Source organism: Cydia strobilella, chromosome 7, assembly GCF_947568885.1.
Source record: "Cydia strobilella chromosome 7, ilCydStro3.1, whole genome shotgun sequence".
NCBI lineage: Eukaryota > Metazoa > Arthropoda > Insecta > Lepidoptera > Tortricidae > Cydia > Cydia strobilella.
In genome coordinates this window covers 4,639,777-4,653,915 of record NC_086047.1, presented here as the reverse complement: position 1 = coordinate 4,653,915, position 14,139 = coordinate 4,639,777, and the positions used below count along the sequence as shown (strand labels likewise).

The window sequence follows — 14,139 nt, the reverse complement described above, 5'->3', positions numbered from 1 at the left end:
AGACAGTTGTAATTTTCACAGATGATGCATTTCTGTTTTCTGTTGTAAAAACAGAATAAAATAAATATTTAAGTGGGGCTCTCATACAACAAACGTGATTTTTTTGAAGTTTTTTTGCGTAATGGTACGGAACCCTTCGTGCGCGAGTACTATACGCACTTGTCTGGTTTTTTTTAATACCGTTAACTTCGGCGTTTGGTTAAGTCCATTTACGAAACATAAATGGCATGGTTAGTTTTCGTAAATTCGGTATTTTTTATTAATTTTCATGCTCCTTTACCGCAATTGTGAAACAGGCATCACAATAGGAAATATCACTGCAATGTTCCTTTCTGCCGCATGAGTGCAGCACTAGCACAAACCGTAAACAAGTTTTGACAAGTCGTTCAACGTCAGATTAAAAATGCAAAAATATAATAATTATTTCAGTTTACAATAGAGCTATTATTTTAATACAATAATGCATCGTTGCTGCGTATTTGGTTTTTTTTTTCAATTTATTTAGGTAATCAAACAATCACTACAAGGGAAACTTAAATATAGTAGTTTTAACACTATTTACAGTATGTGTGACCAACACCGTTCACCACTTAATAAATACAAAAATTTTGATTATTCGGAGCTTATATACAACTGGAGCTTAAGCTTGGATGTACGAGTGATTAATTTTCGAAATACAAAAATGGACGAAAACTTTGGGAAACGGCAACACGTTGTAAAAACTATATAAGGGGTGTACCGAAAAAATAAATTTAAACTTTAATGAAAAAAACTGATGCGATTGATAAGGATTTTTGGGATTTAGGATTACTAGAATATAAAGCTACTTTTAATTTAAATAATTATCAGTTTTTTTATTATAAAATTTTCTGCAGGAGTGATAAGAAGCTCTATCCTAGCGCATTCAGTGGCAGCTTTTTATGGAGCTGTTTTTTATATTTGCCTGCACCATCCCAACACCTGCTGGAGTTTGTTTTATCCTTCTCTTTTAATACACTATTGATTTGAGCCCATGAATAGTCGAGAGAACGGCACTGCAGGACGTATTGTGGTCTTACTTTGCTCATCATCTATTAAAAAATGCGACTATTTGTACGAAGGAAATTGTATGATTTTCGACTTGGCCCAGAAATTAATAACGCAAGTTTTCGGTTATTTTAGCTATCCTAACTTTTGTACGAATCTATATACTATGTTTCTTCATAAGCTATTAAATTTTATTTTATTTATAGTTATAAATTAAATTAAATTTCTTTGAGAGACAATATATGGTCCATACATTTGTTAGTTATAGCTTATAAACGAACTCGTTTCACTTAATGCGGGGGCGGGCGCAAATTCTATTATCTAACAAGCTTTCTGATGGCCCTAGGGTCACTGTTCCTAGAGGTCTGCCGCTTCGAGACCTCTGTTCAAGAGACAATATACAAAATTATTTATTTATATTATGAAATGCACGAAACTTCGAGGATTTTTTAAGTGTATCGAAAGCAAGCATGGAGGATGTTGAAAATTTTCTTGCCAATAGCTTCGGATGCCCGAAGGGTAACCCGCCCAGAAATAGGTAGGAGCCCCGCTTCGCGGGGATTCGTCTAGTCAAATTGTGAAGTTTAAGTTGTTTTTAACCCATGGTCACCCTACGAAACCCACAACGTTTGACGTTGACGCTATTAAGTGCACTAACAAATTGCCTTGGGCAATTTGCAAACCTCTTCGCGTTTGTAAAATGACGGCTCCGTTTGTACAAAATGCCTGCGACGCATACATAAATTCCGAAAAACTCATTGGTATGAGTCGGTCGGGGTTTGAACCCGCGACCTACGGATTGAAAGTCTCATGCTCTTCTTACCGCTAGGCCACCAGCGCTCTTAATTATCAATAGATATATAGTTGGTCAAACAAAATTGGCAGTAAATAAGAACAAAAAAAACTATACTTATCCTTTTCTTTTGGGTGCTAGTACTAGTGTAAGACAAAGACAGTATGATTCTCTCTGTTCCGTCTATGTTTGAAATAAGACAGTCTTTTGACTGACTATAAAAATATATAATCGTTTTAAAAGTTAATGTATATAAAAATTAAACTTCTATTATATTATAAGTACATATGTAATTATGTACTTACCTGGAAATCACACGATTTATAGTGTACTTAACTGGCAATAATTACGAGTTATGGAAATTAATTATTTAATGTAAGATATATTGAAGTCGATATTTTATCATTAGGTATTAAACTTTTACGACATTTTTATAGTTATTAAATCGAACCCTAAATCAGTAAAATGTCTAAGACAGTCAATAATCAAATTCGTATCGGTAATAAAACATTTTAACTATAAAACAATGGTGCTGTTCTAAACTGAGGCGCTATCAGCTCAAAGTTTCACAAACTCCATATAATTGACGAATAAACGTCTAAGAATGGCAATTTAAATGCTAATAGGACAATAATGTAACGATAGAAGACGGATCACAGTTGAATCTGATCGCCCTTGGTTTTTATCGGAGTCGAGGAGAGCCCACGCCTGGTGTTTTCATCTGCCGATGATGCAATGGCACTGATTTATGTGGTTAACCAGTTTCTGAACGTTTTTGGTATCAAAGGAGTGTTCTAAGGACTAATCAATTTGGCTTTAGTCGTGGGACTGGCACGTGCTATTTATACGAACCATAGAGTAACTTATACTAGAGCGGTACTGTCATAGTAAATTTTGTAACCCCAGTAAATTCACTGCCATCTGTCGACACACTTTAAAACTAAAAATGAAGATTTATAAAAATACGATACAATGTATTTAAATATAGATAAATGATTTTTTTTATTTGCATTAATTATTTTTATGATTTTGACCCATGTTCTTTCACTGATATGCGTTAAAATTGTTAAATAACAAACGAAACCGTCAACGCCATCTATACGACTGTAGGCCAAAACTAGTAGCGCCCTCTGAACGAGAATCAAATTTTCTTGATTTTCGAGGCACGTTTTTTCCTTAGACTGTATTTATCTATTACGGAGTTATATCTATCTTTGTACGAACCTAGTCGACGCCATACAATCAAAGTTACCTACGTTCTAAGTTACGTTCTCTTTTTTAAACGACATTCTGAAATAATATTATGAAAATTGACACGAACATTCAAGTAACACGACTAACACGTACCTATGTCGGGTATATCGTTAGCGCCTGTCATAAAGTAATAGCAACATAGTAGAACAAAATAGGGGCTTAATGCCTAGCGTGATACATGAATGAATAATGGTACTAGGTGGGTACGTTTCCGAAACTTTACAAATCTTAATTGGTATATGTATATATTTTGTCTCTTTTTGCGAAGGTAGACTAGAGGACGGACGACAATCTCTTATGGCAGAACTGTTGCAAAAGTATCTAGCTTTCAGCTTTAAATAATAGTTCCTAATCTCTCCGGTGGCGCTAGTTAGACATACTGTAATCCCTCAAGAAAACCACGGCAGGGAGTTTATTTCACAGGTGGAGCGTATTACCTTTTTTTGTCATACTAGCGACCCGCCTCGGCTTTGCACGGTTAAATCTTAACAAATTATACACCTAAACCTTCCTCAAGAATAACTCTATTCATAGGTGAAAACCGCATGAAAATCCGTTTAGTAGTTTATGAGTTTATCGCGATTATCGCGAACATACATACAGACAGACGCGGCGGGACTTTGTTTTATAAGGTTGTTTAATGACACACCCGAACCGTTTTCCAGGTACAGGCAAGGTCAATTTCAGTACCACTTCGTACTTTGTCACAGTGCCAATAGTATAAGATCCCTTACGACTTTCATATAGGTTTTCACTGTGACAAGGTACGAAATACTTCGGAAAATTAATTCTTTGACTGAACATCCTATTGTTTCATTTGAGTGATGTGACAGGCGCGCTCTTCAGCTCTCGACGTCGCGATGCAGTGCTATGCAATGCAGTCCACTGCGACCTTAGCATTTGCGCCTTAGAACAACATTAATATATCGGTGCACAGTCGCTTTGTGATTAATACCGAGTAGAACCTGTACTCCAGTCAACGAAGAGACAACCATAGGGACTATGTTTACACTCTGTTAAATTATATTGATGTCATTATTTATTTTAAGGTTATTATAATGTAATGATATTGGCTGTTGTATTAATAAATATTGCTATGTATTTCTCATGTTATTATATGATGTCACTGTAAATGTTGTTTCGACTTTAATGAAAATGAATGAAATTAATTTATGTTATGTTCGGTAAGATACACGTCTCTTAAAGGTTAACATAAGCACTGAAGCTCAAGATAAAATAAGCATTTCTATACCAAAGCAAAAACGGCCTGTGCGAAACTAGAAACTTCAATACCTAATTATAACAGGGGCGTTGTTGAATGTTTAACACAAACCAATTTGGAAAAACTCCACAATGTAGCCTTTTGAGGAAACTGCAGTGACAATGCGTAGGTATAATGTAGCTGCTAGCAGATTCAGAGGGAGTGAGAATCGATATTATGTTTAATACGCCTTTTCTGAGAGCATTCAAACTTTGTAATTTTGATTTTGGTACAAGAAAAAATAAATGACTGAAAACTCAATGGAAAGTTGTTTAAAATTTTCAATGTTGATAAACTTAGTTAAAGGTTAAACGTATTTTTTAAGAACAAAAGTTGACGGCGTGAAGGTGACCATTGATATGTGAAACGGGAGGAGAAAGGCCTTTAGTTTGTAGTGGGACACTAGGCTCGTATAAATAAATAAAAACAAAAAAGAATATTTTTGGTCCTCTTAGTCTAGTTATGTTTTACAGGAATGTGTGTGTCAGGCATTTCTTATATCAAACACCGGATTTTTTGAAAAACTTTTACGGTCTCTAGACTTGACTAAATACAGAAGAGAAAATAACCGAAATTAGATACTCATTGACTGGGCTACAATGGGCCTGGTAAACCTGACATGTGACCGATAACGAAGCAGTGCGTCTCGCCCGACCTTTACCATGCTTTGCTTTATTATGTTCCCTGTTTGGAGAATCACTTTGTCATTGATCATTTATCTTTAACTATAATTGGATCACTTGCCAGGACTTAATGTTATTGGATTAAATATTATAATTGTCATACTAGTAACAATATTGATACTCAAAACAGATAAGGTGAACTAAGGCAAATGAAACTATGGAATCATTGCGTCTATTTATTATTTCTCGAATACGATTGGTCGGAACGCTTTCTTTGTTACGTTTCTTTATGGTTTTGGCATACAGTGACCTATTAAAACATTATAATTGTAATAAAACATACCTGATGTAAAACGATTTTTTGGAAGTCGGTCAAAATCCAAAACCTGAACCAGATCATTAAGGGTTTGTTAATCCTGTGGTAGAAACAAGTATTTAACTGTTTCCACTCCATCTCATTTATTTTTTATTGTCAAAACAAAATATTTATGTTTATTACCTAATCTTTAATTGTACATTATAAACACTGCTAGCGGCGTTTGGTCTATAATTACGTAGTTTCCTATGAATATGCGTAGGAAAGAAACATTTCCAAACTTTTTATAACATTGTAAAACTTTACAAGTTGCCCGTCAAGGTGACTACGCATTTCAACAACTTAGCAATCAAGATGCCGCACTTGGGCTTAATATTCTGCCTGCGACTCGTCTGTGTAGAATTAGTACATATTTCCAATAAATTTCAAAGTGGAATAATTACTGCCTTTGGTGAGACTTGACCTCACGGCCTCTGGATCGATACGCCAGCGCTCTCTCAACTCTGCCAACTGAGACACTAAGACCTTATCCATAGCCAGTGAATCTTTCCACCATATGAGTCTAGGGTTTTCCACTTTTAAATTTAATTCTAAGCTTAATAGCATCGTTGGGAGACGTTTCTGCTTGTTAAAATTTAAAAATTAATTAACATATTTCCATATACCACATATAGTTAATTTCACCGCCCCTTTTCCACCCCTTTAAGGCATAATTCCGAGGTTAAAACTAAAAACTTCCCCGAGACTCAAACTATCTCTATACTAATTTTTAACTACGATAGTTACTTTCGCATTTATACTATACGAGTACATAATTGTGGATACTTGAAAACGGGGAATTATAAGTGTAATTCTGAACTTTCGGATTGCGCATTTGGATAAGGGCTGTGGGATTTATACAAATGAACATGCTGTTGTTGTTTGGTATTATGAATTAATAAATAAAAATACATGCAATGCAGGTAGCAAAAATTATAAACATTGAGTACAAATTATGGATGTAACGTCTGAAATAAACGATTTCAATTTCAAAAATACCTACCAAAGAGTATATTTATAAATTGAAATCGATATAGTCGCCCAGCAAGGACTCGGTATTTAGTATACATTTTCGTTGTTTAATGGTCTATTAGCTCAAGTTATTATATATTTTAGGATCCGATCTAAAAACTTTTTTTTGCATTTGTATGAAAAAGCTTTTTCTAAACAATAAATTTGGAATTAAGCTATATAAAAATTTTACCGACTTACATACATTTATAGTTTGTATGTTTATTACCAAGTTTATTATGAACTAAAATAAATATAGAAGTTTAGTTAGAGCTCCAAACAGACCCAACTCAACTGTAACTACTGCGCGCATGTTGACTTTTATCAATAAAAGTTATAAGTTATAAGTAATAAAAGTTATATGGTCAATTGATCAATAACAACTTTTAATAATAGCAGGAAATTATGTATTCGGTAATATTGAAAGTGGGATAATTTAATCGTTATTTAAGGGGGTGAAAAGGGGGAGCAATTCACTTTAAAAGGGGGATAATTATGGAAGTACTGTAGGTACTTATTGTAAGCAGATGAGCTAGTTCTAAAATAATCGCTGTAAAAACTAAAGTGAACATAGTTTTCTAGAAATCTTGATAGTGGAGGTAAGATTTAAATGCTAACCGAGTTCACGGAAAGGTAATTGAGCGGGGAAGTGAGCCAATACCCGCGGACCCGCCCAGATGACACCGTTGCACTCGCAGATGTATAGCCCGTTGAAGGTGCAAACATGGTCGTCGTAAAAACTAAAGCACTTAAATACTAATCGAGTTCTGAGGAAGGTAACTGAGCGGGAAAGTGAGCCAATACCCGTGGACCCGCTCAGATGACACCGTTGCACTCGCAGATGTATAGCCCGTTGAAGACGCAAACACGGTCAAGGAGAAAGACTTGGAAACGGACTCTCTGTATCTCTTTCTTACTCTTTTAGTGCCTATCCGAATAGAAAAAGTGGCAGTTATCTTCACATAACTCTCGTGATTTTTGGCATGAAAAGCTCATCTCCGATTCCGGTCCATTCTCTGACCAAAATATTTTTTTCCAGTCACTTTGCCAGTTTACTGCCTGGTGCCGAAGTTCGTATAGGAAACAAAATGTGAGTGTGACAAGTTATTTTCATCCCATCACGTTTTTCATATTTGGAATGTAAAAATGGTCATCGTAGGGTTGGTTTGTTCTTAGCTTAGCCGATACCGAAACCAAGGTAAAAAGGGAGTTGGGTTACCTATATTTTAACTCCTAAGTATAAGACCTACCTATTGTACAGCGAGCTGCAAAAGTACACATGCCCACTCTATGGTTGAAATAAACACCCAATATTTCATTCACATCGGGTCATGGGTGTACCTCCATAAATTGGATAGGTACAATTAATTTGCAATCCTATACCAAGAGTATCCATCTTCTTTATATCCATGCTCAAAGTTGCATCCGACGAGCTGTACCATGCGCCATTCGACTAAATATAACCACCTATGTGTCAAAGTTCAGTGGTTTTCTTTGCCGTGGCACTCCTCAAAGCAAGTCTATCATTTGCAGCGTCTTAAAATAATAACAGTCTTGTTACGACCGTAACCGTCGGGACTTTTGAGACAAATATGATAAATTTTATCTAAAGATTGACGTTTACTATGTATAATTCGTCAAGAGTAAGTTTGTATAATTTAGATCTCGTAACGTGGTTTAAAAGTTAAGTTTTTGTAATTTATCCTATTTGCAAATGTATAGTGTCCTTAATAAATAAATATAAATAAACATTATAGGAAATTATTACACAAATGAACTAAGCCCCACAGTAAACTAAATAAGGCTTGTGCTGTGGGTGCTAAGATAACTGTATACAGTGATAAAATTATAAATACTTAAATATAAAGAACACACCCGTGACTCAGAAACAAATATCCGTGATCACCACACAATATATTAATGCCCATGAACTTGGGACCATCGGCTTCATAGGCAGAGTCATTATCGACTAGGCCAGACAGTTCGTCAAATAAAGCGGGACATATATATATAGGTCACTGGTCTTTCTCCTAGAGTTAGTTGCACAGGCAAATGGGACACACAATATGTAATTATCACAAGTAACATAAATCTTAAGTCTCGTAAATAAGGGCGATTTTGTTTCTAAGCTATTGAACCGCGAAGGCTAATACGCTAGGCCCAGCAATTATTTATGCTCCGTGCTCCGAGTATGTCGCTTCGTCTTCAAATGTAGGTAAACTTAATGCCGCACAATCGCATTGCTGAGGACTAAGTCCTAAGCCAAAAAGGCGTATGACACTATAGAACTCTTATACCAATAGTACTTTTTGACTTGCCACGAAGGATTAGCGTCAAAATGTCAGCATTCTTCTTAATATTATGCGTCAACGAAGGTTCTTCAATGCAAACGTCATGGTAAATTTAAATAAATTCTATTCTGCGCGCCCCGTCTAACTAGTTATCCTAGGGGCATACATATTTCCATTTTTTTTATTCAATACGGTCGGCCGGTCATCAAGATATTTTCAGCGCGTGATGATAACTGAGAAGAGGTAGCGCACGCGCTGATGCAGTTCAGATAGTGTTTGTATCGGAGTAGATTAAGAATGTATCACCAATGTATACATTAATGCATAAACAGTATATAAGCTTTAATTAATATGTAATAAATAAATCAGTCTAAGTGTACCCTCCGACGATAGCTTTACTCATCCTGCCGCCTCCCGCAAAAATACACATTATATAATAAAGAAGGAATTTGAAGTTATCTAATTCTCTCTTTAAGATTTTTTTGAATATGGGAGTCATGGTAACGAACGCATTGCTATACGCATCGTTAAACGTCACGAATTAAATATGTCAGCCCAATGGGGCTCATTGGGCTCACAGACTATTATTACTCGTACTATCCAAATATACGAGCGCCAAAACGTTGTAAACATTGGCATGGTAGGCAATACGGTACCAATGTGTTTCAAACTTGTCACGTGACGAGCAATACAACAGTCAAGAGGGATCACTTATAAACACTATGAATAGATACGAAGACTACTAAGTGGCACACATAATAGGTACAAAAAGGATTTTGAATTCCACATATTGACCCATTTTCCATGTTCAAGCTCAATCTGTATATATTGTTGCAAACTTTTGTTTTTGCTGTCTTCGTGTTAACTATAAGATTACAGCTACCCAAGCTACCCTGATGGCACAGTAATATTTATTACATAGTAACTATTTGAAGTAATGGACGCCGTAAGGTAAGCAAATAATATTATTAACCTTTCTATGAGGCTTGCCCTCTAGCACTTGCATAGTGAATGGCACTGACGCATCCGAATGAGCACAGTAGTGACCATTTGAGTATCTGACACTAATAACTGGTTGCTGGGAAACTTTAAAGTTATTATCAATTCTTCTATTTATAGACATGGATGCTATAGGCCAATCAAATTTGATATTTCCGAAGAATTAATTCCCAGCAAGCTGGAAATCGTTTTAATATCTTTATTTGGTCCTAAATGCGTGTAATCCGAGTTTGCTCCATCCCAGGATATATGCACACTGCATAAATTTTGGGAGCCTTAGGAGATAATTTTTCCCACCATCAATTACAACGGCACTACCAGCAAAGTTTGGTGGATCAGACTCTGGTAAAAAGGCTCGTACCAAATGAAAACATTAAAACGATTACCAGCTTGCTGGGAATGAATTCCTTAAAACGCTATTTTCGGATCTAATTTGATTGCAGGCCTATCTTTATATAATGTCATTTTGTAATCATTTTATGCGTAAATTTCGCTCGTACATGTATTGGCGCAAGTGAGTTGCACAGGCGAATGATAACTAAATGACATCACTTGTACCCAAATGTACACCAAAATGTACATTTTGATTGACCTCATGGCAAAGAATATAATACTCACTACCTCATGGTCTGTCTTGACGCATAAGTGATGTTTACCTACCCTGGAGTTTCGGTGACCATCGTTACCATCAGACGGGCCGTATGCTTAATTGCCACCGACGTGGTATAAAAAAAAACGTTATATAACATATCATATCATTTATTCAATAATAAAAAAAATCATACATTGTCATTGATATACAAGTCACTTAAAGAGCTAAAAATAAATACAGAATTGAATAAAAATTAAAATTACAATGACAATTTGCATAAAGAAAAAATGTTAACATTTTCACCAACCAAACCGACCATAGAATTGAAATCAATCGAGAAGATGAGATAAAATGCGATGGTTTTAAATATTATTGTTTTCAGTAATTCGAAATACCCAAAGCATTCCATTCCGATATTTTATACTGCACATTCAGCCGCTCATATAATATACAAACCAATATGTAGTAAGTTGGTAGTAAGTAAGTGCGATTCCAGTAATACTGGTTTATCACATTGTTTTTTCTTTATACGAGTTTGATGCCAATTTTTCAGAGTAGGTAATTGTTTCAATTAGCTGCTATAAGAAGTTGGTAGAATTGGATTGTGTAAATGTAGTTGTCATAAAAAGTGGTGTAGATCGCTTTAAGTGGTTACGTACAATGTTCACGCCCGTTTAACATTAAGTGTAAAGAAAATAATCACAATGTGTTACAGTAATGGCTTCTAGTCAGTTATAAATAAAGAAATTACCAGTACATGGTAATTTTTGCTTGTAATTAAGCCAGTGTAAGCGAGATAACGTTGGATATAAAATCAATCTAAATTGTGAGATAAATTTATCATTGTTAGTGATTAGAAGCACTTCGATTTATGTAAGGTTGTGTTATAAACTACGCCATGGTCGTCATCCTATTGTTATAAATAAAAGTTAAAGATGTTAGCTGATTAGGACAATGTAAGGCACTGGGACATTTACCTATTTAGTTTTAAGATGGCACCACACATGAACAGGATCCGTAAACACGGAGGCCGATTCTGATATTTTATTTTATTTATTAGGCTTTCGTATGCGCATGTCAAAAAATTGCCATATAAATAGCAATCGTGACAACTTCATGTTTAAATTGAATATTCAACTGGACATATGAAGCAGATCTGCTCCTAAGCATACGAAAGGTAAAGGTCTACAAACAGTTATTACATCTACGACATTTAATTTACGTTAAACCATAAAAGAAAACATTCACTTATGCATAACTAATTAGAGATAAACACAGCATTTAAACAAAAAACAGTAAACTTAAAGTTGGCTAAATAACAAAACTTAATGAAGGATACATACTATTTTATTATGTTATTAATTTTCCGAACCTGGGCAATGAGTCAGAATGAATGTCACAGCAGTGGCTGTGCTTGTTCAACATGATTTAACAGTTTGTTAAGGTTTTGATCTTGTTGCATGATCTTGACGATCGCTCACTGATTGGTACGAGCGAAATGCACTGATGAGACATTGCGAGCTATTGCGAGTCGTATCAAAATCGTATCAAAATTTAACAAATTGTTAAATCGATACCGACCTCATGAACAAGCTTTACGATATGTGACTATGTACCTCGAAACGCAGTTACTATTGTATGAGACTGTTTTATACAAAAGTTCTATTCTAATTATTAACCTTTTAACCGCCGTACACTGATATACACAGTGGTTAAAAAATAAGTGCATTCCCGTTGCCAGGGAGGTTTTGGGATTATACTGAGCAACTCTTAAGGCGCCCACTGACTATCAGTCCGCCGGACGATATCGGCCTGTCAGTTAGAACAAAAATTTGACAACTCCGAACAACTGACAGGCCGATATCGTCCGGCGGACTGATAGTCTGTGGGCCCCTTTACTGTGGAACCAACCACAAAATCGCAAAAAAAAAATTACCCTCCCATAGAAAATGGAGCAGCCAAAATGTATGAAACAGCCAACGGGAATGCACTTATTGTTTAGCCACCGTGTATGACAAACCAAAATCGGGCTCATTTCGTCGCGGTCTGATAAATAAGACAAAACTTCGTGTAACTTCGTACCGCCGGCGACACGAGCACGCTCGATGAAAAATTATATGGCGGTTAAAAGGTTAAAAAGATTAACCCGTGAGCAAAGAGAATATATAGGATAGACTGTCATAGTAAATTTTGTAGTCACAGTAAATTTAATGCCATCTATCGACACACGATTAAAACTAAAAATAAAAATATCAAAAAATGTATAAATAAATGGATAAATGATTTTTTCATTAGTATTTATTATTTTTATATGATTTTGACCCATGTTCTTTCATTGATATGTGTTAAAATAGTTAAATAACAAACGATACCGTCAACGCTATCTAGCCGAGAATAGGCCAAACGTTGGTATTGGTGGTAGCGCCATCTGTGCTGGAATATTTTTTTATATTTCAGAGGCACGTTTTTTCCTTAGACTGTATTCATCTTATACGGAGTTACATAGGTCTTTGCCCGTGAGCAATAGCGGCGCCTCGTGCAGTTGCCTTTTGTGCTCGAAAACAATGCCTAAATCGTTTTATTGTTTAAACTTGATACCTTGTGAACCTAAAATAGGCATTTGAAATCTAATTAGATTAAACTTAAGGCAAAATTAAGGTTAAACGACTTGTTTATATGTCAATTAAAGGGGCCTACCTTTTTGCCAAAATTTTTATGTATTTATAATTTTATTTAAAGTACTTTTTATAAAATACATGCGGGGTTAAAATAAAATACAGACCCAAACGAAGTGATCCCCGTAAAATAGCAATAGGGCAGATGCCCCGGTTGTGGCCACTGGCTCATAAATGTATTCTTTATACCGGGTGTTTCCTGTAACAGGAGCAATAAATTAAACTGGAGGCTGTACGCCTAAAAATGACCAACATTTGTTCAGCAACTTTTTAAAATTATATTTTTTTTAGATCATATCTTTTTCATACTAATTAAATAAAATTTTCAATGTACGCTGCCATCTGTGTGTTTGACGTTGTTTGTCACCCTTTAAACATAACAAATTTTGAAATACCTACATTGCGTTTTAGAATAAACTTTAAAGTGTAATGAAAATCAAAACACTAGTTATTTTTAAAAGTTACTGAACAAATGTTGGTCAGTTTGAGGAGTACAGCATTACAACTCAATTCGTTACCATACAAAACTTTAAAAACAAACAAAAAATATTATTTTAATATTACAGTTTTCTATTTATTTATTAAAATTTTAACTGGCCACAAAGGGTGCTAAGGTGGCCAAAACCTGGGCATCTGCCCTACCTAAGCATTTTTCTACCATGTCAACAAAGATGAACTTAAGACTTAAGCTTTTTTGTCCCAATCAATAAGAACGAGTTGACCCGTTACACTGTGACCATACTGTTTCACGATCCTTATTAGTTATTCCATTGTATCTCGAGATAATGCTGCACCGCGGGCCGCACTCGGCCACTCGGCAGACTATTTGCGGAATGCACCGCTCTTGTTGGGAACATTCTTTATGATTTACAAACGTCATTCTTTTGTTTTCGCACGAGTGGCAAAATTAGCCAGTTATGTTTTGGATTATAAGTTACGAATATGATTTTTTTGTTACTAAACGAGCGGACTCAAAGCAATATAAAATAATTGTTTAAAAATTGCCTTTTTTTAAATAAACCGTCACACGAGGTGGGCCCTGCTATCATCGTGAGGAAACCGGACTAATCCTAATAAGGTCTAGTTTATCCTCTGGATTGGAAGGTCAAAATGGCAGTCGCTTTTGTAAAAACTAGTGCCTACGTCATTATCCCGGGATTAGTTGCCAAGTGGACCCCAGGCTCCCATGAGCCATGGCAAAATGCCGAGATAACGCGAGGAAGGTGATGATGAGGTGGGCCTTGCAACACAAGTAAGCT

At 35.5% G+C, this 14,139-nt stretch overlaps 1 protein-coding gene across 1 annotated transcript in view; it reads left to right on the top strand.

The window, feature by feature from the left end:
- LOC134742963 (larval cuticle protein 1-like) overlaps positions 1 to 14,139 on the top strand; it is a 127,592-nt gene that overhangs the window by 83,061 nt on the left and 30,392 nt on the right. The window lies entirely within an intron of this gene.